This window comes from Macaca nemestrina, chromosome 11 (genome assembly GCF_043159975.1).
Source record: "Macaca nemestrina isolate mMacNem1 chromosome 11, mMacNem.hap1, whole genome shotgun sequence".
NCBI classification, from domain to species: Eukaryota; Metazoa; Chordata; class Mammalia; order Primates; family Cercopithecidae; genus Macaca; species Macaca nemestrina.
This window is the reverse complement of record NC_092135.1, coordinates 3,071,783-3,099,458: the sequence shown is the minus strand read 5'-3', so window position 1 is coordinate 3,099,458 and position 27,676 is coordinate 3,071,783. Positions and strand designations below refer to the sequence as shown.

At 43.2% G+C, this 27,676-nt stretch overlaps 1 protein-coding gene across 8 annotated transcripts in view; it reads right to left on the bottom strand.

The window, feature by feature from the left end:
* The window catches only part of LOC105492419 (WD repeat domain 33), a 110,874-nt gene extending 83,651 nt beyond the window's left edge, over positions 1 to 27,223 (bottom strand). For 2 of the 8 annotated variants that reach the window (XM_071072519.1, XM_071072522.1), the window contains exon 1: positions 27,054 to 27,223. The gene's annotated coding sequence lies outside the window, so the exon portion shown is untranslated. Of the gene's footprint in view, positions 1 to 7,768; positions 7,867 to 26,791; positions 26,944 to 27,053 lie in introns of those variants that run through there. The other 6 variants (XM_071072523.1, XM_071072524.1, XM_071072520.1 and 3 more) reach the window with 5 other exon arrangements.
* Positions 27,224 to 27,676: the final 453 nt, after the last annotated feature.

Genomic DNA, 27,676 nt, shown 5'->3' with positions numbered 1-27,676 from the left:
TCCCTTCCCAAAAGCAATTAGTGAGAAGAGTAGCATTGTTTTCCACATTTCTGCTTATCTTTTTAGTATCTAGCTTAATGGAAAACAGCTGCTTTCTCAGGTTTGCTTCTGCATTCAGTCTGCTGCAATATGTTATTTGAATTAAAAGTATATGAAAAACGGCCGGGCATATATGAAAACTATTACAAAAAAAATCTGGATTCACACATTTATACATCTAGAAAGTATTTTCATAGCCTTCTCAGACAATTGTAGATATTCTATGATACTCCTTTCCAAAAACAAGCACTAGTTTACGAAATACTAACTGCAATGTGTCATCTGAAATCATATTTTTTTTTCTTGTTTTTTGAGACAGGGTCTCACTCTGTCACCCAGGCTGGAGTGCAATCACAGCACCCTGCAGGTTGACCTCGCAAGTTCAGGTCATCTTCCACCTCAGTCTCCAGAGTAGCTGGGACTACAGGAACGTTGACACCTCGCCTGGCCAATTTTTGTATTTTGTAGACATGTTGCCCCAGCTGGTCTCACTCCTGGGCTCAATCTATCCACTCACCTCCCCCTCCCAAAGTACAAAGACTACAGATGTGAGCCACTCCGCCTAGCCTTAAAACTGTATCAACGAGCTTTTTATACTGTTACCTTAAAATCCATTGATTTGTCTTGCAATTTGAATGCAACTTTTACCCCTGCATGATTTTATAACATCATGCACTGACCATCTGGAAAATACTGGTTCCAGAGAATTACATTCATCATCCAATTTTTATCACATTCCTTATAAAATACAACTTTCCTTAAAATCATCACTGTTCTCATCTTAAAATGTATAATTATTGGGAACCTCAACTTCACAACGGCAGACACAAGCTTTCCAAACTTCCTATCTTGAAAGCTCAGATTTTTATCACTGGCAACAAATAAATGTTTTCCCTAAATCAACAGGTTGCCTCCATTCATTTTCAAGAAAAATATTTGTCGTTTTCTGGCTGCTCCATGTCGTTGTCAGCATTTGGTGTAGCAGCTGTTTTGAATGAATGCCATAGTTTGTCACTCTTTTTTTTTCCTATGGTCTTTGTTATTTAGAGTAGTTTTAGGTTCACAGCAAAATTGAACAGAAAGTACAAAGTTCCCATACATTCTCTCTCCCCTCTCTCAACACACACAGCCCTACCCACCCCTAACATCCCACACCAGTAGGGAACGTGTTAGAATCAATGAACCAACACCGATGCATCATTATCACCCAAAGTTCATGGTATACATACGTATGTGTTAGTTTACATAGGTTCACTCTCGATGTGCATTCTCTTCAGTTGTGACAAATGTATAATGACATGTATCCACATAGAATAGTTTCTGCCGCCCTAAAAATCCTCTGCTCTACCTATTCATCCTTCCCTCCCCCAAACCCCTGGCTATTTACTAATAATCTTTTTGCTGTCTCCACAGTTTTGCCCTTTCCAGAATGTCATACAGTTGGAACCACACAGTGTGGAGCATTTTGAGACTGGCTTCTTTTACTTAGCAATACGCATTTAAGGTTCCTGCATGTCTTTTCAGGTCTTGACAGCTTTTTTTTGTTTTTACTACTATTACTTTTCATTCCTCTATGGATGTACCAAACTTTGTTTATCCACTCCCCTACTGAAAGACATCTGGGTTGCCTCCAAGTTTTGGCAATTATGAACAAAACTACTATAAACATTCATGTGCAAGTTTTTGGGTAGATGTTATTTTCAACTCATGTAGGTAAATACCAAGGAGCAAGGTGGCTAGATCACATGGTAAGGGTATGCTTGGTTTTGTAAGAAACTGCCTAACTATATTCTGAAGTAGGTGTACCATTCTGCATTCTGACTGGCAAAGTGAGAGTTCTTGCTGCTCCATGTCACTGTCAGCATTTGCTCTAGCAGCTGCTTTGAATTTTTGCCATTCTAATAGGTCAGTAGTATTATCTCATTTATTTTATTCTGTTTTTTGAGAGAGTCTCCCTCTGTCACCCAGCCTGAAGTGCAGTAGCACAATCACAGCTCACTGCAGCTTCAACCTCCTAGGCTCAAACAATCCTCTCACCTCAGCCTCCTGAGTTGCTAAGACCACAGGCATGTGCCACCATGAGTGGGTAAACTGTTCTTTTTTTTGTAGAGACAGGGTCTCACTGTGTTGTCCAGGCTAGTCTTGAACTCCTAGGTTCAAGTGATCCTCCTGCTTTGGCTTTCCAAAGTGCTGTGATGACAGGCATGAGCCACAGTGCCCAGCCGATACTGTTTTTCTCTTATTTCCATATCCAGATGTTCACTATTACTATACAGAAATACAATATTTTGGTAGGATGCAGTGGCTCACACCTGTATTCTCAACACTTTGGGAGGCTGAGGCAGAAGGATCACTTGAGGCCAGGAGTTCAAGACCAGCTCAGTCAACACGGCAAAACCTTGTCTCTACTAAAACTACGAACATATTAGCTGGGCATGATGCACGCCTGTGATCCCAGCTACACAGGAGGCTAAAGCATGAGAATTGCTTGAACCTGGGAGGTTGGAGATTGCAGTGAGCCAAGATTGCGCCACTGCACTCCAGCCTGGGCAAGAGAGCAAGACTCTGTCTCAAAATATATATATGTGTATATATATATTTAAATATGTTGTCCATATATCCTATAACCTTGATAAACACAACTTATTCTAGAAGCTTTCTTGTAGATTCCTTGGGATTTTCTACATAGACAATATATCATCTGCAAAGAGGTATAATTTTATTTCTTCCTTTTTGTTCTAAAAGCCTTTTCATTTCTTTTTCTTGCCTTATCGTACTGTTCCAAACTTTAGGGAGGAGGCATTTCTCCTTTACTATTACATAGGACACATAACTACAGATTTTTTGTAGATGCCCTTTATCAGACTGAAGTAAATCTTTTTTTTTTTTTTTTTGAGACGGAGTCTCGCTCAGTCGCCCAGGCTGGAGTGCAGTGGCGCGATCTCGGCTCACTGCAAGCTCTGCCTCCCAGGTTCACGCCATTCTCCTGCCTCAGCCTCCCGAGTAGCTGGGACTACAGGCGTCCGCCACCACGCCCGGCTAATTTTTTGTATTTTTAGTAGAGACGGGGTTTCACCGTGTTAGCCAGGATGGTCTCGATCTCCTGACCTCGTGATCCGCCCGTCTCGGCCTCCCAAAGTGCTGGGATTACAGGCGTGAGCCACCGCGCCCGGCCTGAAGTAAATCTTTTCTATTACTGGTTTGTTAAAAAAAAATTTGGGGGCCAGGCGCGGTGGCTCAAGCCTTTGTTAAAAAAAATTTTGGGGCCGAGTGCGGTGGCTCAGGCCTGTAATCCCAGCACTTTGGGAGGCTGAGACGGGCAGATCACAAGGTCAGGAGATCGAGATCATCCTGGATAACACGGTGAAACTCCGTCTCTACTAAAAAATATTAAAAAAAACTAGCCAGGTGAGGTGGCAGGTGCCTGTAGTCCCAGCTATTCGGGAGGCTGAGGCAGGAAAATGGCGTGAACCCGGGAGGCGGCGCTTGTAGTCATCTGAGATCCCGCCACTGCACTCCAGCCTGGGCGACAGAGCGAGACTCCATCTCAAAAAAAAAAAAAAAAAAAATTTTTTTTTGTTTGAGACAGGGTCTCACTCTGTCGCCCAGGCTGGAGTGCAGTGGTGTGACCTCGGCTCACTGCAGCCTCTGTCTCCCAGGCTCAAGCAATCTTTTCACCTCAGCCTCCAGAACAGCTAGGACTACAGGCACATGCCACCATGCCTGGCTAATTTTTTGTATTTTTAGTAGAGACAGGGTTTCGACAGGTTGCCCTGGCTGGTCTCCATCTCCTAGGCTCAAGAGATACTCCTGCCTCAGCCTCCCAAAGTGATGGGATTACAGGCATGAGCCACCACACTTGGCCTGTAAAAATGATCATGAAAGTTTACCAGAATTTGTCAAACACTTACTCTCCATCTAAAGAGATGATCATATGGCTTTCCTTAGTCTATTAATAGACTAAATTATCCTGACTGATTTTCAAATTTTGAACCAGCCTTGTATTCCCAGAATAAACCTCATTGATCACAATGTATTATCCTTTTTATACTATATGTTGCTGGATTTGATTTACTAATATTTTGTTGTGACTTCTGAATCTATGTTCATGAGGGATACTGGTGTGGCTTTCTTTTCTTGTAATATCTGTATCTGGTTTTATATCAAGCCTCATAAAGTGATTTGAGAGGTATGTCTTCTAATATTTCCTGGATGAGAGTATGCAGAATTGATATTATTCTTAAATATTTGGTAGAAGTGGCCGGTGAAACCATCTCAAACTCAACTTTCCTTTGGAAGATTTTTAACTATAAATTCAATTCATTAAGCTATAAATTAAATTTTATTTTATTTTTGAAACCAGGTCTCACTCCATTGCCCAGGCTACAGGGCACGGCCAGAGGACCACAGTTCACTGCAGCCTCAAACTCCTGAGCTCAAGTGATCCTCCTGTCTCAGCCTCCCAAGTAGCTGGGACAATAAACACATGACCCACACCCAGCTTGAATTCGATTTCTTTAATAGATATAGGACTATTCAAGTTACATATTTCTTCTTGAGTGAGTTTTTGTAGTTTGTGTCTTTGAAGGAGTTTATCAATTTCTCCTAAGTCATCAAATTTGGGGGCATAGAATTGTTCATGATATTCCCTTATTATCATTTTAATATCTGTAAGATCTGTAGTAATATTCCCCCCCTTTCACTCCTGATATTGTTTACTTAGGCCCCCTCCTTAACCTCTCCCCATCTCTCTCTCTCTGAACAGTCTGTCATTCTTTCAAGTCAAAACTGGGCTCCTTGGAAAAAGTAAATAGTACAATTATGTAAGTGCTTTCTCTCAAGAAAATTGCCCTACTTCTATAAATAGCAAAAGTGCTTTATCCATACTCTCTTTTTTTCCCCCCCAAGCAACAGGGTCTCACTCTGTCACCCAAGCTGTAAGGCAGTGGCACAATCATACCTCACTGCAACCTCAAACTCCTGGGCTCAAGCAATCCTCCCCCCTCGGCCTCCCAAAGTACTGTGATTATAGACATGAGCCACCACAGCCAGCCCACGCTTCCCATTTCATCATGTTATATGTATTCGTGTGCTTGGCTGCCATAAAAATACCACAGACTGGGTAGCTTAAAAACCACAGAAACTTAGTTTTTCACAGTTCTGGAAGCTGGAAGTCCAAGATCAAGGTGCTAGCATAGCCAGGTCCAAGTGAGGGCTCTCTTTCTGGCTTGATGGAAAGAGAAACAGCAAACTCTCTGGTGTTACTGCTATTAAAGGTACTATTCCCATCATGAGGGCCCCAACCTCACGACCTCAGCTAAACCTAGTGATGTCCCAGAGGCCTCATCTCCAAATGTCATCACAGTGGGGGTTACTACCTCAGCATATAAATATAAGGGAACACAACTCAATCCAAAACATCCTGTATTAGAAATCATATGCTCAAGAGGTGACATTAATGAAATTATATTTACCACTTCATCAATGACATTCTTAAGTGAAACTGTCTTTTTTCTTTTCAACTACCAGCATGAGGTAAAAGTAACGCACCTGCTACAGTTTGGTAGCACTGCCTTGAATGATGCTAAGGAGCTAGTAGTTTTATCCATTACTGCTTTATAACATAACTACAAGCATCAACAGTAAAAAGACCTGATAATGTCTTAGTATCTTAGTAGTGGTATGAAAAGTTCTGACCTCACTTTGAGAACTCAACATTGCCTTACAGAATTAAGTTCAACTAGCAATTTAAGCTATTCTTGGCAGGACAGGTGGCTCACGCCTATAATCCCAGCACTTTGAGAGGCTGAGGCAGGCAGATCACTTGAGGTCAGAAGTTCGAAACCAGCTTGGCCAACATGGTGAAACCCTGTCTCTACTAAAAATACAAAAATTAGATGGGCATGGTAGTGTGCAGTGTGTACCTGTAATCCCAGCTACTCGGGAGGCCAAGGCAGGAGAATCGCTTGAACCTGGGAGGCAGAGTCAGAGGCTGCAATGAGCCAAGACTGTGCAACTGCACTCCAGACTGGGCAAAAAAGAGTGAGACCCCGTCTCAAAAAGAAAAAAAAAAAGGTATTATTACAAATAAATCACAAGAGATAGTAAAACTTGATCCACTCATAACCTTTCCAAATGTGATTATTAGGTAAATTAGCAAATTAGGCAAATGATCAAGCTATACATTTCACTTGATGACTCCGTATCTAAAGAGAAAATATAAAGTTCCATGGGGTCTAAAAAGGAAAAACTGAAAACTACCTTGATTAGAGTACCTGGGTTGTGATGAAACAAACAAAACAGGCCAGTGGTATACTATAAGCATACTCAAGAGATAAATCAGAAACATTACCACTCATTGCCTCTGGGGAAAACAAATTAGATGAGTCAGCATAAAAGTGAGGAGAAATTTCAGGTGTACCTTTTGAATCTCATACATGTATGTGTATCCACTAACCCCCAAGATAAATTAAAATTTATTTCACAGGTAATATCTAATTATTTGGTACATCAAAAACTCAATTTAGGGCCTGGCACAGTGGCTCACGCCTGTAATCCCAGCACTGTGGGAGGCCGAAGCAGGTGGATCATCTGAGGTTAAACCCAGCCTGGCCAGCATGGTGAAACCCTGTCTCTACTAAAAATATAAAAATTAGCCAGGCATGATGGCGGGTGCCTGCAATCCCACCTACTCGGGAGGCTGAGGCAGGAGAATTGCTTGAACCCGGGAGGTAGAGGTTGCAGTGAGCTGAGATCATACCACTGCACTCCAGCCTGGGCGACAGAGCAAGACTCTGTCTCAAGGAAAAAAAAAAAAAAACTCAATTTAGTCCAGGCAAGGTGGGTCAAGCCTGTAATGCCAGCACTTTGGGAGGCCAAGGCAGGAGGATCACTTGAGGCCAAGAGATCAAGACCACCCTGAGCAACATACTGAGACCTCATCTCTACAAAAATAAAACAAATTTGCCGGACGTGGTGGCAGACACTTGTGGTCCTAGCTACTTGGAAGGCTGAGGAAGCAGAATCACCTGAATCCAGGTGTTAGAGGCTGCAGTGAGTTATGATCATGCCACTGTACTCCAGCCTGGGTGACACAGCAAGACCCTGTCTCAACAAAAAACGAAAACAAAAGACTCAATTTAAAACTGTGAAATTTCACCATCTTACTCAACTTGAGAAATAGAGGCGAGAATTCAGTTTTAAGAAACTCTATTTTTCGGGCAGGCACAGTGGCTCACACCTGTAATCCCAGAACTTTGGGAGGCCAAGGCAGGAGAACAGATTGAGCTCAGAAGTTCGAGACCAGCCTGGGCAACATGGTGAAACCCCGTCTCTACCAAAATACAAAAAATTAGCCAGGAGTGGTGGCGCACCCCTAAGGCCCCAGCTACTTGAGTGGTTGAGGCGGGAGAATCATTTGAGCCCAGGAGGTTGAGGCTGCAATGGTAGAGGCTGCAGTGAGCCAAGATGGTGCCACTGCACTCCAGCCTGGGTGACAGAGCGAGATCTTGTCAAGACAGACAGACAGACAGACAGAGACAAAAAAGCAAGCAAACAAGCAAGCAAGAAAGCCGGCCAGGCGCGGTGGCTCACGCCTGTAATCCCAGCACTTTGGGAGGCTGAGGCGGGTGGATCACCAGAAGTCAGGAGTTCTAGACCAGCCTAGCCAACATGGTAAAACCCCGTCTCTATTAAAATACAAAAATTAGCCGGGCGTGGTGGCAGGCACCTGTAATCCCAGCTACTCGGGGGGCTGAGGCAGGAGAATCGCTTGAACCCGTGGGGCAGAGATTGCAGTGAGCCGAGATTGTATCATCGCACTCCAGCCTGGGGGACAAGAGTGAGACTTCGTCAAACGAAAGAAAAAGAAAAAGGAAAGGAAAAGAGATAAAGACAAAGATAAAGACAAAGACAAGATGAAAGAGGCCGGGCACAGTAGCTCATGCCTGTAATCCCAGCACTTTGGGAGAACAAGGGCAGATCACTTGAGATCAGGAGTTCGAGACCAACCTGGCCAATATGGTGAAACCCCATCTCTATTAAAAATACAAAAATCAGGCCGGGCGCGGTGGCTCAAGCCTGTAATCCCAGCACTTTGGGAGGCCGAGGCGGGCGGATCACGAGGTCAGGAGATCGAGACCATCCTGGCTGACACGGTGAAACCCCGTCTCTACTAAAAAATACAAAAAAAAAAACTAGCCGGGCGAGGTGGCGGGCGCCTGTAGTCCCAGCTACTGGGGAGGCTGAGGCAGGAGAATTGCATGAACCCGGGAGGCGGAGCCTGCAGTGAGCTGAGATCCGGCCACTGCACTCCAGCCTGGGCGGCAGAGTGAGACTCCGTCTCAAAAAAAAAAAAAAAAAATACAAAAATCAGCCAGGCGTACTGGCAGGCACCTGTAGTTCCAGATACTCAGGAGGCTGAGGCAGGAGAGTCGCTTGAACCCAGGAGGCAGAGGTTGCAGTGAGCCAAGATCACACCACTGCACTTCGGCCTGAGCAACAGAGCAAGGCTCCATCTCAAAAAAAAAAAAAAAGAAGAAGAAGAAAGAAAGAAACTATATTTTCCACTCTAGTATACAGTATAGGTAAAATCTTTCCAAAACAATAAAGATCACAATGGATCTCCTTTCATGACTAAACAGTATTAACTTACAAAAGATAAAAATATAAATACAGTTGCTAGTTCTATGTTAGATTAAGTTTTCACCCAAAAATCTAGGATAGTTTTAGTTGGAAGCTCTGTAAAAGCAAAATACAGCATTTATGCCATATGTTATAGGTCCATCCAAATGGAGAATTCAGCCCAGTATAATATTTGTAGACCATTTTTAAAAAATAAGTAAATAAAGCCCATCTAGTATTAATCTTGAGTATATTTGACTCAAAATCAATTTTAAATGAGAAGTACAACTGCTAAGAGGACCTTTCATAAGTCCTTTCATAAGTGCTTAAGAAATACTTTCATGGCCGCGCGTGGTGGCTGGCTCGCGCCTGTAATCCTAGCACTTTGGGAAGCTGAGGCAGGTGAATCACCTGAAGTCAGGAGTTCAAGACCAGCCTGACCAACATGGCAAAACCCTGTCTCTACTAAAAATACAAAACATTAGCTGGGTGTGGTGGCAGGCACCTGTAATCCCAGCTACTCAGGAGGCTGAGGCAGAAGAATCGCTTGAACCCAGGAAGCGGAGGTTGTTGAGTCGCCAAGATCACTCCAGCCTGGGTGATAGAGTGAGACTCCGTCTCAAAAAAAAGAAATACTTTCAAGCTGGGTGTGGTGGTGTGCACCCGTAATCCTAGCTACTGGGAGGCTGAGGCAGGAGGATCACTTGAGCCCAGTGGTTCAAGTCCTAAGCAACATGATAAGACCCTGGTGTCAAAACATAAAAATAAAATACTTTCTCTATTCCTAAACTGCATGCTACTAATATCTGTAGGTTGATGGTGAACATGGAATCAGTACAAGGGAAGTAAGTTATGAAGCAATAACTTTTTTTTTTTTTTTGAGAGGGAGTCTCACTCTGATGCCCAGGCTAGAGTGCAATGGTGCGATCTCGGCTCACTGCAACCTCCGCCTCTCGGGTTCAAGCAATTCTCCTGCCTCAGCCTCCCGAGTAGCTGGGACTACAGGCGTGTACCACCACGCCTATCTAATTTTTGTATTTTTAGTAAAGACAGGGTTTTACTATGTTGGCCAGGATGGTCTCAAACTCCTGCCCTCATGATCCGCCCACCTCAGCCTCCCAAAGTGCTGGGATTAGAGGTGTGAGCATCATGCCCTACCTGAAACAATGACTTTTAATGACGAAGGTCCTAATACCCTGATGGGTCCCAATCTCTAGAACACAGCTACACCTGTCAGGCAGGCAGAATTACATTTTTTTAGTCCATAACAATGGACCAATTAGTTAAATTTGTAGACTTACATACTCCAGTTTAAAGAAAACACAGAGAAAAAAAGTTACCAAACCATAGGATACACAAACATACAAGAAATTCTAAAAGCTAACAGCCTAAGCAACATAGCAAAACCTCCTCTCTATATTAAAAAAATACCAAAATATTAGCCAGGCATGGTGGCATGTGCCTGTGGCCACAGCTACTCGGGAGGCTGAGATGTGCACAGGAGGTCCAGGTTGCAGCGAGCTGAGATGGAGCCACTGCACTCTAGCCTGGGCAACACAGCAAGCATTTGTCTCCAAAAAAAAAAAAGATAACTGTCTTGAAACCTCCAGAAGTTAATGCAAGAAGGAGAAAACAGGGAGGGGAGAGCTATTCTAGGTAAGACTAAAAGATAAAAGCAACCTTGATGGAACCTTGGTTCTTTTTTTTTTAAAAAAAAAGTAGCCTAAGATATTTTGGGGCAATTAGGTAAACTTGGTATACAGAATAGATTTACCTAGGTAAATTAGGTAAATAGAACAGGCATCAATATTAGGTGATTATTGTTTTTTTTTTTTTTTTTTTTTTTTGAGACGGTCTTGCTCTGTCACCTAGACCGGAGTGCAGTGGCACCATCATAGCTCACTGTAACCTCGACCTCCTGGGCTCAAGCGATCCTCCCACCTCAGCCTCCTGAGTAGCTGGGACTATACAGCATGTGTCACCACATCTGGCTAATTTTTGTACATTTTTTTTAGAGACAGGGTTTCAACATGTTGCCCAGGCTAGTCTCAAGCTCCTGGCCTCAAGGGATCTGCCCGACTCAGTCTCCCAAAATGCTGGGATTACAGGCATAAACCACCACACCTGGCTGTTAATTTTCTCATGTGTGAGAGACAGCACTATTGTGGTTAAGGAAAATCTCTATTGCAGCCGAGCACAGTGGCTCACGCCTATAATCCCAGCACTTTGGGAGACCAAGGTAGGTCCCATCACTTGAGCTCAGGAGTTCAAGTTCAAGCCCAGGCTGAGCAACAAAATGAGACCCTGTCTCTACAAAAAAAAAAAAAAAAAAAAAAATCATTTCTTGGGCTCTTTCCCAGCATACGTACACACACTCTCTCTCTCATTTCCTCTTTCCTGTTTCAATTTTAGTTTTCTTCATTACATGCTTTTTTATTCCATTTTATTCACCAGTTTTATTCCCACCTTTTATGTACACTATCTTCATGCTCTTTGCATACCACCTTCAGGGAAAACAATCTACATTAATGTCTTTGTATTTTTGTCTCCTAAATGACTAAGTTCAGGGAAAAAATTTCAGTACACATTTTGGTTGTTTGAATTTTGAATTAAAAAGCATACTTCTTATATCCTTGGAGTTAACAACAAAAAATAATTTAACCAGAAAAACTGTCTGTTTCCCCAAGATCAAACTATAATCAATCCTCATTAGTCCCAGATTCTGTATTTGTGAATTTACCTACTTGCTAAAACTGACCTGTAGCGCCAAAACCAATACTCACAGTGCACCGCTAGTCGTTCCACCACACAAAGCACATGAATGTCCACGAATGATCACCATGGCAGGAAAAATTCCCATCTGCTCAGAGCACAAGTTACCACCCCAGGTCAAACAAGGCAACACTCTATCTTCTTACATCAGCTCTCACACTCCAAACAAGTGTCTTTTTCCCATTCTATCCAGTGTTGCATTTTTCACGTGTTTGTACTTTTTGTTGGCAATTTCACTATTTCAACTGGTCCCCCAGGTAGTGCTAAAGTGCTGTCTAGTATTCCCAAGTGCAAGAAGGCTGATGTGCAGTAAGCCCCGATCACGACACTCTAGTCCAGCCCTATTAATATTAATCACAATTTGAGTGACTGATATATATGAGGGAGGCACTGAGCTACCCACTTGGTATATACAAATATGTTTATATACACGTGTATGTATATGAACACACATTTAAAATCTGCCAAGAAAAGTTCTGTCAATTCCCATGATTATCTGGCAGATTTAAAGGCTAAAAATTGTTACTAGAATTAAAGCAGAAAAAGGCCCTAGTTGGTAAATCAGTTTTGAACAAAGATATGACAACTCTTGCAAATCACAAAATAATTAATGTAACCAGTTGATTCCTGATGATTTTCCTATTTTAGACCTTTTAGCTACACAATATAACTGATAACGTTAGCTCTCTCTCAAAGACATTAAACCAGGCCAGGCGCAGTGGCTCATGTCTGTAAATCCCAGCACTTTGGGAGACTGAGGCAGGCAGATCATGAAGTCAGAAGTTCGATACCAGCCTGACCAACATGGTGAAACCTCATCTCTACTAAAAATAAAAAAATTAGCTGGGTGTGGTGGCATGCGCCTGTAATCCCAGCTACTCAGCAGGCTGAGGCAGGAGAATCACTTGAACCCGGGAGGCGGAGGTTGCAGTCAGTCAAGATTACATCACTGCACTCCACCCTGGGCGACAGAGCGAGACTACGTCACCAAAAAAACAGACATTAAACCAAAAAACCCTTCCAAGCTATATTATGAAATGTTTTAGTGGCTTTTTTTGTAAAAGTGGGAACACTAAACTGCTATTCAGGTGACCTGAATTCTGCCACTAACAATGTAACTATGAAATTTAATCTCTCTAGTGTTGTTTGCTTATCTTCAAATTAAAGGGTCTAGATTTGATGATCTCTAGAGGCAAAATAATTTCATACTTTCAAGATTACAAGCCAGGCATGGTGACTCAAGCCTGTAATCCCAACACTTTGGGAGGCTGAGGCAGGTGGGTCACCTGAGCTCAGGAGTTCGAGACCAGTCTGGGCAATATGACAAAACCCTGTCTCTACCAAAAACACAAAAACTTAGCCAGGCATGGTGGTACACAGCTGTGGGTCCTAGCTACTCAGGTGGCTGAAGCAGGAGGATTGTTTGAGCCCAGGAAGTCGAGGTTCCAGTAAGCCGAGATCACACCACTGCACTTCAACCTGGGTGACAGAGTGAGAACCCATCTCAAAAGATTACATAGAAAGCAGGCAAGAAATTTCCAAAATTCCTTTCTTAAACCTGGCTTAACAAATGAATTTAAAAGCATTTAACAAAATAGGAAAAGACAATCATTCCCAAAGGGACAATCCTAAAGAGCTGGTTGGCCCTGAATATTTCAAATCTGTCAACAGCAAGATAAACTGATAAGCTCAAGCTTTTATGAGCCTCTTGATTTCAAAACTGTGGTTCTCAGGTTCTAGTTCTACTATCTACACTGACCTAAGAGCCTAATCAGTTAACTAGTTCCTCAGTATATTTGGAATTTATGATGCCTTTCAATTACCTTATGACACATACCATCTTAACAGTTTGATATTTCCCTCCAAACAAGTCAGTATGGATTTCAGAAAAACTAGTGGTTATTAGGGATATGATGAACTGAAAGTTAAACAAATATCTTAAAAAGTTGTGAAAAAAAAATTCACCAATGAAACCTGTCCTTCATTAATTTTTACTTGACTCTCCCTTTACTAAGTAAAATTTAATAGTTATTGAAAACTGCTTTTAATAGAGCCAAAACTAAAGCTTATAGCTTTCTTTTTTTTTTTTTTTTTTTTTAAGCCAGTCAAATTTAGCAGTTGGGGGTTGTATATTAACCTCAGTAACACCAATGTTAATAAGTTCTGATAATACACTACCATCAGACCAGCCAAAAGCTTGTATCTTTCTAACCACAAGGTCAAACTCACTATAGCTGCTTTCTAATAAAAAAGTCAAACTCATATTCATAATTATACCAATGGACGAGAATCTACATTCTCTAACAAGAAAAATCAATTTCTTAACCAACTGCCAACTGCATTAAATACAGAGAATACATTCATGACCCTGGGTTAGGTGAAATTGCCTTAGATATGATACCAATGCACAATAAACAAAAGGAAAAGTAGGTATATTGGACGTAATCAAAATTAGAAACTTCTTTGCTTCAATAACACCATAAAAAAATCAAAACATTGTCTTCCTACACATGACTTGGGGAAAAAAGTTAAAAAAAGGAAAACAAACCCACAAAAAGACGGGAAATTTCTGCAAATCATGTATCTGATGAGACTTGCATCCAGAATATACAAAGAACTCTTAAAACTCAATAATAACAAGAAATAACCCAATTTCTTAAACGAGCAAAGAATGTGAATAGTTATTTCTCCAAAGAAGATACACAGGCTGGGCACAGTGGCTCATGCCTGTAATCCCAGCACTTTGGGAGGCCAAGGCAGGTGGATCACTTGGGGTCAGGAGTTTAAGACCAGCCTGGCCAACATGGCGAAACCCCATCTCTACTAAAAACACAAAAATTAGCCGGGCGTGGTGGCGGGCATCTGTAATCCCAGCTACTCAGGAGGCTGAGGCAGGACAACTGCTTGAACCCGGGAGCCAGAGGTTGCAATGAGATTGCACTACTGCACTCCAGCCTGTGCAACAGAGTCAGACTCTGTTTCAAAAAAAAAAAAAAAAGGAAGATATACAAATGACAATAAGCACAGGAAAAGATGTTCAGCCTCGATAGAAAAATGCAAAACAAAACCACAATGAGCACCAGGAACAGTGGTTCCAGCTACTTGAATCACCTCCTGCTGGAGTTTAGGCAGGAGGATTGCTTGAGCCCAAGAGTTCGAGACTGCAGTGCTCTGCGATCGCACCTGAACTCCTGCCTGGACAACAGAGTGAGACCCCATCTCTAAAATATATAAAGAAATGAATACCACAATGAGATAACACTTCACATCCACTGGGATGGCTATGGTCCAAAAGAGGGAAAATAAGAAGTGTTAGTGAGAATGTGGAGAAACAGTAACCCTCATAACAAGTCCGTCTGGATTACAAAAGAATAGTGGTTGTTAGGCATAAAATAAACTGAAAGTTAGGTGGGAAAATAGTCAAGAATTTCCTCAAATGTTAAATGTCGAAATACCACGTGACCCAGCAATTCTACTCCTAGGTAAATCCCCAAGGGAACTGAAAGCATCATGTCCACACAAATATTTGTACACGAATGTTTACAGCAGTGTTATTCATAATAATCAAAAAGTAAAAACAATCCTAATGTCCATCAACTGAGATGCGAATCATAAAAATTACAGCTTCTGATCCCAAATCACTGCCAACACTTGACAAAAATAATCTTTTTCCTTGAAAACAAGAAGCAAGGCTGGGCGCGGTGGCTCACGCCTGCAATCCCAGCACTTTGGGAGGCCGAGACAGGCGGATCATGAGGTCAGGAGATGGAGATCATCCTGGCTAACATGGTGAAACCTCGTCTTTACTAAAAAATTTCAAAAACATTAGCCAGGCATGGTGGAGGGCGCCTGTAGTCCCAGCTACTCGGGAGGAGAATGGCATGAACCCGGGAGGAGGAGCTTGCAGTGAGCCGAGATCGCGACACTGCACTCTAGCCTGGGCAACAGAGTGAGACTCCCATCTCAAAAAAAAAAAAAAAAAAAAAAACAAGCAGCAAAAAAATTCCAATGTTATGAAGGAATTGTAGAGGGAAAAAAACAAAAAAAAATAATAAAACCATATAAAACCATAGACCTTACAAAGTCTATTTCTGTAAACTGTACTTGGCCCTGAGTTTTGTTTAAATCTATTCCTGTATATGAAACTGAAACTTTGTTAAAGCTATTTAAGACAGAAATCTCCTTCCTCTTACGAAAAATAATTGTGTACACAGTATTTCCACAATCAACTGGTTAAAGCTCTTTACTAAAACTTTTAATAGTCTAACTTCTGAAACTCAATGATAGCTATAGTGATGGAATATTACTATTATTGGGTTGTAAAACTTTAGGATGGGCGTGGTGGCTCATTGTAATCTCAGCACTTCGGGAGGCCGAGGTGGGAAGATTTAGCCCAGGAGTTTGAGACCAGTCAGGACAGACAACATAGTGAGACCCTGTCTCTAGGAAAAAAATAAAATAAAAAAGAAAAGAAAAACAAAATTAGCCAGGCATGGTAACACACACCTGTTGTCCCAGCTGCTCGGGAGGCTAAGGTGGGAGGATTGCTTGAGCCCGGGAGGTTAAGGCACAGTGAGTTATGATTATACCACTGTACTCCAGCAGGGGAGACAGAGGGAAACCTTGTCTCAGAGGAAAAAAAAACCACACACACACAGAATATAATATTGGTGAGAATACGAAGAAACTGGAACCATTGTGTACTGACTGTAAAATGGCCTGTAGTGCCAGCTACTCGGGAGGCTGAGGCAGGATAATTGCTTGAACCCAGAAGGCAGAGGCTGCAGTGAGCTGAGATCGTGCCACTGCACTCCTGCCTGGGCGACAAAGTGAGACTCAATCTCAAAAAAAAAAGGGTTAAGGCTGGCCAGGCACGGTGGCTCACACCTGTAAACCCAGCACTTTGGGAGGCTGAGCCGGGTGGATCACCTAAGGTCAGGAGTTCAAGACCAGCCTGGCCAACATATTGTGAAACCCTGTCTCTTAATAAAAAATTACAAAAATTATCTGAGCGTGGTGGCGCACGCCTGTAGTCCCAGCTACTTGGGAAGCTGAGACAGGAGAATTGTTTGAACTTGGGAGGTGGAGGCTGCAGTGCACCAAGATCCCACCACTGCATGCCAGCCTGAGCGAGAGCAAGACTCTGTGTCTCAAAAAAAAAAAAAAAAAAAAAAAAAAGGTTAAGGCCAAGCACGGTGGCTCCTGCCTGTAATTCCCGCACTTTGGGAGGCACAGGCAGGCAGATCACTTGAGGTCAGGAATTCAAGACCACCCTGGCCAACAGGGTGAAACCCCATCTCTACTAAAAATACAAAAATTAGCCAGGTGTGGTGGCAAGCACCTGTAGTCCCAGCTACTCAAGAGGCTGAGGCAGGAGAATGGCTTGAACCAGGAGCGAGCTGAGATCACGCCACTGCACTCCAGCCTGGAGGAGAGAGCAAGACTCCAACTCAAAAAAAAAAAAAGACAGTAACATTTTGCTTGTATTTATCACAATTCATATATATATAAAAAAAAATCAAGTGTCACAAGCATATACAGCATGCCAACTTTCTTCTAAGAATGTGAAAATAAGAATACACACAGTAAAAACAGGAGTGAACTCCACAGCTCAGAGACAGAAGCAATACTTAACTACGTTTTGTTCAGCCTCTGTCTCCCGGGTGCAAGCAATTCTCCTGCCTCATCCTTCAGAGTAGCTGGGATTACAGGCATGTGCCACCACGCCTGGCTAATTTTTGTATTTTTAGTAGAGATGGGGTTTCACCATGTTGGCCAGGCTGGTCTCGAACTCCTGACCCCAGGTGATCTGCCGCCTTCGGCTTCCCAAAGTGCTGGGATTACAGATGTGAGCCACCATGCCCAGCTAGTACTTTTTCAATATAGTATTTAATTTTATTCCTTCTGGGTTACAGGTGCCTAAAAAAATTTTTTCAGTAAATTTTAAACCACGTAAATAACATATTAAAAAGACTAAATTATGGCTGGGTACAGTGGCCCATGCCTTGTAATCCTAGTATTTTGGGAGGCTGAGGAGGGAGGATCCGATGACCCCAGGAGTTTGAGCCCAGACTGGGCAACATGGCAAAACCCAGACTACACCAAAAAATACAAAAAATTAGCCAGGCATGGTGGTGCGCACTTGTAGTTCCAGCTACTTGGGAGGCTGAGTTAGGAGGATCACCTAAACCTGGGAGGTTGAGGCTACAGGGAGCCAAAACTGCAAGCACTACACTCCAGCCTGGGTAAGAGATTGAGATCTTGTCTCAAAAACAAACAAACAAAAAAACTAAAGAGGAAGAAAAAGCAAACTCTAATAATGAATACAAACAAAAACTGTTAAATTTGATAATCAAAATAAACAAATTCAACAAACAAGCAGAAAAATGTTATTTCAAGTAACTTTTGAACACAGTTCATCTTTAATGCAGTGTACTCTAAGGAAAAAAAAGGACTGAAAAAAACTGCACTTGGTAGGGTTATTGCTAGCAAAATACTGGCATCATAAATCTGAATCTGTTTTCTGCGTAGGAAATGCCAATAATGTTAATTTGGATTAGGAATTTAAAATACCAGTGTAGGTCAGGCACAGTGGCTCACATCTGTAATTCCAACACTTTGGGAGGCCAAAGTGAGTGGATCACTTAAGGCCAGGAGTTCGAGACCAGCCTTGCCAACATGGTAAAACCCCATCTCTACTAAAAATATAAAAATTAGCCAGACGCCTGTAATCCTAGCTGCTCGGAAGGCTGAGGCACAAGAATTGCTTAAACCCAGGAGGCAGAGGTTGCAATGAGCCGAGATGGCACAACTGCACTCCGGCCTGGTTGACAGAAGGAGACCATCTCAAAAAATAAATAAAATAAAATGCCAATGTAAGCTGATGATTTTTAAAATCATGTTTTCTAGCTCTGTCCACTGAAAAGGACCTATAATCAAATGCATACACCACCAAGTATCCAAATCCCTGTTTATAAATAATATTTTCTACCAAAAGAAGTGGGGTTCCTTGGAGAAATGGGAAGATACAAAAGGAAAGGAAAAGACAAAAAGAATTTGGGTTATTGTTTTGCCAAAAAAGCAAAGGAGCCCTCAAATTAACTGGGGTTAGTCCCAGGTGCTTGGGAGACTGAACTGGGAGAATCACTTAAGCCCAGAGTTCCAGGCTGCAGGCAGCTGTGATCTTGCCACTGCACTCCAGCTCAGGCAAGCAAGTGAGACCCTGTCTCAAAAAACAAAACAAAACAAAACAAAACAAAAGACCAAAGGCAACAAGGGCCAAAAACCTGGTCCCGCTTAAAGACTAAAGAGATAAGAAATATCTAGATTGGATACTGGATTAGAGAAAGAAATATTCTGTGAGATGTTACTGAGACAACTAGAGAAATCTGAGTATGAATTTTTGATACTATATAAATGTTCAATGTCCAGAATTAGTTAATATTGTGGGCATTTAATAAATTTGTTCTTGGGGGGGAAGTGCATATCTGTGAATAACACTAAATGGCTCAGAAAATAATACATGAGGGGCTGGGAGGCAGGGAGGGAGGGAGGAATAAAGCAAAGGTGACAAAATATTAAAAATGGGTGAATCAGAATTAAAAGTACATAGGAGTTCTTCGAACTATTCTTCCAACTCTTTTGTTCATATTTATTTCAAAATTTAAACGTTTAAACACGGAAGGGGGAAAGCAGAAGCTCTTTATTACAGAAAATAGTTAATGAATGTAAACAAATAACAAAATTGGAAAACTCCCAATAAATGACTCAGTTAATAATCACCAATCATTAGGTGAAAAATATTTTGAGAAGTGAGGTACTCCCATGATGCTAAAGTTATCACCCCACAGATCAAGTATAACTGCAAAGGGAAAAATATACCTCTGATGAAGAAATCCAATGGACACATTAACCAAGTAAATCTGGCATTGTAAATGAGGCAAGCTAACATCTGGCAGTCCCTACCACCTTACTGAGGTATCATAGCTAGAAGTATATCCTCACAATATAAATCACATATCATCACCTGTGAAGTTTTTTTCTTTTTTCTTTTTTTTTTTTTTTTCCGAGACAGGGTTCTCTTGTCACCTAGGCTGGAGTACAGCAGCAGGATGTCAGCTCACTGCAACCTCCACCTCTCTGGCTCAAGCAATCCTCCTGTCTCAGCCTCCCAAGTAGCTGGGACTACAGGCGAAGGCCACCAAACCCAGCATATTTTTCTTTTTTCTTTTTTTTAAAGTACAGACGCTGGGTGCGGTGGCTCACACCTGTAATCCCAGCACTTTGGGAGGCCAAGGAGGGCAGATCATGAGGTCAGGAGATCGAGACCATCCTGGCTAACATGGTGAAACCCCGTCTCTACAAAGTACAAAAAATTAGCCAGGCATGGTGACAGGCGCCTGTAGTCCCAGCTACTCAGGAGGCTGAGGCAGGAGAATGGTGTGAACCTGGGAGGCGGGGCTTGCAGTAAGCTAAGATTGGGCCACTGCACTCCAGCCTGGGCAACAGAGTGAGACTCCGTCTCAGAAATAAATAAATAAATAAATAAATAAATAAATAAAATTAAAGTACAGACAGGGTTTTGCCAAATTGTCCAGGCTGGTCTTGAACTCCCGGGCTCTAGCAATCTATCTGCCTCAGCCTCTCAAAGTGCTGGGATTACAGGCGTGAGCCACCGCACCTGGCCTCTATGAAGTATTTTTGCCAAAAATATTTGACCCAAATTTAGTCAAACCTCTCTAAATCTAACTTCCAGTTTACAGGAAATAAAAGGAATAAGAGAAACAATAAGAATTGAGAAACAAAATACATGACATTTTAAGCATACAATAAGAAATTCCAAAATATGGAACATTCTTTAAAAAGATGAGGCTAGCCGTTTGTGGTGACAGAGTTGGGAAGGGGCAGCAGGTGCCAGGTCCGGCCTCAAAGGTGGCAAGAAGAACCCCTTGAAACTGCCCAAAAAGCAGGCCAAGGAGATGAATAAGGCTTTCAAGCAGAAACAAGACAAGGAACAGAAGAAACACAAGGAGCGAAAAGCGAAAGCCTCTGGGGAGGGGCTCCAGTCACAGGTGGAATTTAAAAATCTGGCAGAAAGTAAGCTGTGCCTTGTGCCTGAAGCGATGGTGACCCTTGATTTCATTCGTATTTAAACATCTGTATTCCCTGCCATATCATCTTTTGCCACCTATAGCTGGAATGAAGTGTCGTCTTGAAGCTATTGCACATTTAAGAATAAACTTGTTTAAAAAAAAAAGGCAAGTGTGTTGACTCACACCTGTAATCCTAGCACTTTGGGAGGTCAAGGCGGGTAGACTGCTTGAGCTGGGAGGTTGAGGCTGCTGTGAGCCGTGATTGTGCCACTGCACTCCAACCTGGATGACAGGGTTAAGACCCTGTCGCAAATAAAATTTTAAAATTTTAAATAAAAAATATGAATAAATTAAAATGCTTACAGTGGTTCATCATCTCTTTAGTTGTTTTTTTGTTTTGTTTTGTTTGCTTGTTTTTTTAAGACAGTCTCGCTCTGTTGCCCAGGCTGCAGTGCAGTGGCGCAATTTCAGCTCACTGCAACCTTCACCTCCTGGGTTCACACTATTCTCATGCCTCAGTCTCCTGAGTAGCTGGGACTACAGGCATGCGCAACCACACCCGGCTAATTTTTGCATTTTTAGTAGAGACGACGTTTCACAATGTTGGCCAGGCTACTCTCAAACTCCTGACCTCAGGTGATCTGCCTGCCTCAGCCTCCCAAGTGCTGGGATTACAGGCGTGAGCCACTGCGCCAGGTCTCTAGTTGTTTTCACTCAGCCATTCCTACCTTAGCTGTGAATTTAAAGTAAAACCAGCCCAGAATCTTGCCAGAGACTGCCCTTTGGTCTTTGTTCTACCATAAACTCTGTATAACATAGAATTAAATCAACTCTTCAACAACTGTGGGACAGAGCAAAAAATATGTATATATATAATTACACCAACTCATTTGGGGAAAAAAAAAAAGATGATCCTAAAGATTTCATGCTAATTGCCTTAGGTATGATAACGATTTTACATGTTTTTAGCGGGAGACTGGCTTGAAATAAAAATGTAGAAAAGTGCAGGAAAAAGCATTATTTCAAAGAGATGCATCCTGAGATATTAAGGGGAGAAGCAGTGTATCTGCAATTTAATTTCAAATCATTCAAGAAAGGGGGGATACAGAGTTAAAGCAAAATGGCTAAATGTTGGTTAACAGTCGAATCCAAACAGAAGGCATATGGGTGTTCACTGTATTATTCTTTCACCTTTTCTGCATGTTTGAAATTTTTTTTTTTCGAGACGGCGTTTCACTCTTGTTGCCCAGGCTGGAGTGCAATGCGCAATCTCAGCTCACCGCAACCTTGGCTTCCAGGGTTGAAGCAATTCTCTTGCCTCAGCTTCCCAAGTAGCTGGGGTTACAGGCATGTGCCACCACTCCCGGCTGAATTTTTTTGTATTTAGTAGGGATAGGGTTTCACCATGTTGGCCAGACTGGTCTTGAACTCCTGACTTCAGGTGATCCACCTGCCTCGGCCTCCCAAAGTGCTGGGATTACAGATGTAAGCCAACGCACCCAGCTTGAAATTTCTTAAAGTTGCAAAAAAGTTACCAGAATATTCCATATACCAAAAGAGGAAAATTGCTCCTCAACCTACTCAGTTGAGCAGCAAACAGAGTAGAGAGCAGGTGCCTATAACAACAAACTGCCTAAAGCAGTTTGGCACATATCATCCCACTCAAGGATCTGCTAAAAATGGTAAGGCACAGAGGCAGGTACTAATGGGACACGAAGTAACAGAAGGCAGTCACACAGACACTAGACTAACTAAACAAGTTATGAATAAATGAGAGTCACTGAATACCTCATTAATTGGATTTAGCTCGATTTTGAGGAGTGAACAGAATAGGAATAGTGTGAAAGGAAGAATACAATCCAGGCGAAGAGTTAATAAGCAACAGCCAAAGATCAGAAATAAACCAAGTCTGTGTTGAAATATGGATTCCAGTAGAGTCATGAGTGGAATTGTTGTAGAAAATTCATTCTTCAATTTGCATAATGCCTAGGTTTTAGGAATACAAAAATACAAGGTACTATAGTATGTCTTCAACGTGCTCACAAAGAGCTGGTGGCAGTGGCTCATGACTATAATCTCAAGACTTTGAAAGGCTGAAGCAGGAGGATCGCTTGAGTCCAGGAATTAAGAGGCTGCAGTGAGCCATGATCAAGCCACTGTATTCCAGCCTGGGTGACAAAGTGAGACCCTGTCTCAGAAAACAAACTAAAAACCAAAGTGCTCACAAAGTAGTGGAGAAGGAACAGCCAAAATACATTAAAGATATACACAAAATGCTTTAATAACAGAGAAAGGAGTGATTAATTTACCAGAGGAAAGAGATTGTCAGTAAATTTCAACAAAGATAGTTGAGTTAATGTTAAAAACTGAAAATGATGTCGCCAATTAAATTCATCACAGAAAGAAAAAAAATGTTAATATTTAAGGAATGCCTACTATATATGAGGCACTTTTTTACCTTTAGGTTTTATAGTTAACATTCTTATACAAAGAAACTGAAGCTTAGAGAGTTTAATTAACTGACACAATATAAAAAAGGTTGTTAATGGTGAGCCTGGCATTCAAATCTAGGGCCTTTTGCTGCTGAAACCCACGCATGCCCTTTCCAATACTACCTAGCTGTGGGAATTTATAAGCACGCAAATCATGACTATAAGGTACAACACAACTTTAGAAAGTCAGTCATTACCAGAAAATTCGTAAAATATTTAAGGGCCAGGCAGGATGAGAGTAGCACTGCTCAGATTTTCCAATACGCTGAAGAGCTTCAGTCTCTACGACTAATGTAAATGGTTTGAAATGGGGAGATAAATGTTACCAAAGAAAAATCATTTTCAGCAGAGCTCAGTGGCTCACTTCTGTAATCCCAGCACTTTGGGAGGCCCAGGCAGGTGGATCACTTGAGGTCAGGAGTTTGGGATCAGCCTGGCCAACATGGTGAAACTCCGTCTCCACCAAAAAATACAAAAATTGGCCAGGTGCAGTGGCTCACGCCTGTAATCCCAGCACTTTGGGAGACCGAGGAGGGCGGATCACGAGGTCAAGAGATCGAGACCATCCAGGCCAACATGGTGAAACCCCGTCTCTACTAAAAATACAAAAAATTAGCTCGGCATGGTGGTTCGCGCCTCTAGTCCCAGCTATTCGGGAGGCTAAGGCAGGAGAATCGCCTGAACGCGGGAGACAGAGGTTGCAGTGAGCTGAGATCACACCACTGCACTCCAACCTGGCGAGGGAGTGAGACTCTGTCACGGGAAAAAAATTTAAAAAAATTGGCCGGGCGTGGTAGCACATGCCTGTAGTCCCAGTTACTCGGGAGGCTGAGACAGGAGAATCCCTTGAAGCAGGCTGCTGTGAGCCAAGATCGCACCACTGCACCCAGCCTGGACGAAGGAGTGACTCAGTCGAAGGAGAGGAGAGCACAGGAGAGGAGAGGAGAGCACAGGGGAGGGGAGGGGAGGGGAGGGGAGGGGAGAGGAGGGGAGGGGAGGGCAGGGGAGGGGAGGGGAGGGCAGGGGAGGGGAGGGGAGGGCAGGGGAGGGGAGGGGAGGGGGAAGGAAGGAAGGAAGGAAGGAAGGAAGGAAGGAAGGAAGGAAGGAAGATCATTTTCACACAGAAAAGCTTTGAACCTAAATCACTGCTAGAGACAAAATATTTTTAAGTATTAAAACTATGGTCAGTTGGTGGAGCGTGACAGCTCACTCCTGTAGTCCCAACACTAGTAGGCAGAGGCGGGCAGATCACTTGAGCCCAAAACTTCGGGCTCGTGACCAGTCCCTACAAAAAAATACAGATAAGGGGGGCATGTTGGCAGTGCCTGGTAGTCCCAGCCGCTAGGAGGCTGAGGTGTGAGAATTGCTTGAGCTAGGGAAGTCGGGATGTCAGTGAGCCGAGGTCGCGTCATAGCTCTCCAGCAAGAGTGATGGAGCTAGACCTTCCTTAAAAGCAAAACACACACACACACACAAACCTAGGGAAGGCAGCAAGCTTGTCACACATTGTAGCTTGTCACACATCGTAGCAACAGAGAAACTTTCATCATCCCAATAAAAGTTAACATCTCTTACCAAGTTTCAACAGAAATAAAATTTTTGGAATAATGTACAGAAACCTAGTACAATCTGGAATCCATGCTTAACAACTTACCAGTTTATGACAAGTAAACAAACTTTGATAATTTACAGGCTCCAACTAAATACTTTACCTAAAAACACTTGTAAAATTCCAAACTTGTTGCTAAACAACCTCAAAAGAATTACAGAAACATGGCCGGGCGCGGTGGCTCACGCCTGTAATCCCATCACTTTGGGAGGCCGCGGCTGGCGGATCACGAGGTCAGAAGATCGAGACCATCCTGGCTAACACGGTGAAACCCCGTCTCTACTAAAAATACAAACAGCCCGGCGCGGTGGCGAGCGCCTGTAGTCCCAGCTACTCGGGAGGCTGAGGCAGGAGAATGGCGTGAACCCGGGAGGCGGAGCTTGCCGTGAGCTGAGATCGCGCCACCGCACTCTAGCCTGGGCGACAGAGCGAGACTGTTGTCTCAAACAAACAAACAAAAAAAATTTACACAAATACATTTATAAGTGAAAAATTTTCACCAATATCTTCATCGTAATCGTAAAGCTTTACTGTAACCTTACTATCCCATTCTGAAACATGAAGCAGTTCCTTCAGCCATAATCAAATAATATTCCCCCCGCAAAGTAATGGCAAAAGTATACGAACTTATTACTTAGCAAAGAGTGCTCTGAATAAATACCTTAAGTGCTTAGTAAAAATATTATTAAAGCCTTATGTCAACATAAAACCGTGATGGCAAAATCTGTTTAGTATTTTTCCCCAACCAAAGAAAATTATCCAAGTTAAGCCATCAGCTTCACAGATAAAGATTTTTGTCTAAAGCATTGTAATATATATAAGCCAAAATCTTTTTTTTTTTTTTTTTTTTTTTTTTTTTGAGACGGAGTCTTCCTCTGTCGCCCAGGCTGGAGTGCAATGGTGCGATCTTGGCTCACTGCAACCTCTGCCTCCTGGGTTCCAGCGATTCTCTTGCCTCAGCCTCCCGAGTAGCTGGGATTACAGGCGCCCACCACCACGCCCGGCTAATTTTTGTATTTTTAGTAGAGACGGGGTTCCGCCATGTTGGTCAGGCTGGTCTCGAACTCCTGACCTCAGGTGATCCGCCCACCTTGGTCTCCCAAAGTGCTGGGATTATAGGCGTGAGCCACCGCGCCCGGCCATAAGCCAACTTTCTACCAAAATTCTTCCCAGGAGTACAGGAAAGACAAGTTAAAATTTCTCCCCAAGTTTCAAGAAGATAGTCTAAATATGGAACTTCAAGTCTCAGCAAAAACTCAAATCTATACAATATTTTATCTTCTTCTGGTCAAGGAGACAAAAAACGCAAAAGTATCTTACAGTAATAAAAAATGGGTCAAATGCAATTAAGGCGAGGAAAAGAAAAATGCCACAAGAGGTACAACTAGCATAACTGTCACTAAAAGGTTTGAATTAAGTAGGTTTACCACTGCACCACGTTCACAGGCTATATATGTACATATATATACACACACACATATACACACATATATATGTATATACAGCGTGCATCAGCTCTCCAGAGTGTACTTAAAAAGTAAACTCCACGCTCCCCAGAGTTGTTCCTTTCAGTGCAGGAGTTTTGTTCATATTCTAATGTCTTCCAAAGCTCCTGAACAGTCAACTTAAGGTCATGTGTGTAGAAACTACTTTAAAACATTCTTGACAGGCTTTCTACGAGTAGCCCGTATTTTTCTGATTTGATTTAAATAGATCCAATTACGGAATTCCCTACCGACCTGCCGCCGCTGCCGCCTCCTCCTTACTCCGGAAGGGGCCACTAATCTCAAGGGTTACAACCAAGTACAAACATTCATTGTCATTTCTTTTAAGAGGGCATGCTAAGATCCTCACTACTTAGTTGCCGGAAGACAACTTAAAATTGGAAACAGGGATCTAGCACAAACCAAATAGAAATACAACTACTCCAAAAAAGCAGGGCTTTGCCTGTCAAGCTGTAGCCTCATCCTTATTATAAACACCGATTTCAAGCCACGATAACATCACGGCTAAGCCTTCAGCTGTTTCGCAGATTTCACGTTAACTTCCCAGGACCCTTTCAACCAACCACTTCAACTCGGCCCACCTCCTTCCACTCCCGCCCCAAACCTCAGTTAAAATGCATTTCCCTCCAAACTTCACGTCTTAACCGTGGCCTGACTTACGTCTTCTCGTCGCCACCGCTTCCAGTCAGGGCCTTAGCTCTACCATGCCCGCTTTTCCCAGTTGGCCTCCGGCCTCCAGCCCCCTCCCATAAGGCTCAAACCTGCCTCGACGAGCCGCCCCGAGGTCGATCCTCCCAGTTCCTCCAACCTTTGCCCAGGCGCCCGTCCAGGCCCCCGAAGCACGCAACGGCCGAGCCTGAAAATGGCGGAGAGTGCCGCTGCCTGCTGCAGGCGAGCAGTCCCGTGTCGCCGCCGCACTCACCGTCTGGCTTTGAGCAGAGCTCCTAACGGCCAGCGAAGCGTTCGTCTTCAGAGCCGGGAATGTCTCTCCTGTCTGGTCTCCCCACTCCGATCCTCTCAATCCCGCTCCTCCAAAGGAGCAGCCGCCATCTTCCCCTATGAGCCACAGGACGCACGCTCTGGGGTCATCACGCACCGGCGGACGGCGCTACGTCACGCGCGCCTGGGCCGCGGGCCTCCGTAAGGCTCGATCTGCGCATGTGCATAGGTGAGGGGCCGGGCCGCTAGACTCTGCTGAGCGCGTCCTTTGTTCCGGAGCGAGGAGGGCTGCGCTGCCTCCTGGATGGGGGAAGCGATTGCGTTTCGCAGGGCTGACTTTTTTTACAGTGTGACCTAACCTGGATGCTCTGAAAAACACCCCGTTTTCCAGTATGTGAAAGAGTATATTTGTACGGGGCCGGTGCGGCAGAGAGAGCGGGTCGTTGGACCGAGCCCACCGAGAGTGGATCTGTGGGAAGCCCCCGTGGGACCTTGCTGAGTCTGGTCACTCGTACAGCTGGTGGCAGCCCTGGCAGATCCCGGCACACGGTCAGGCTCCACGCCTTACCCGAGCCAGTTGTGCCTCTAGATTACGCCTCGCTTAAA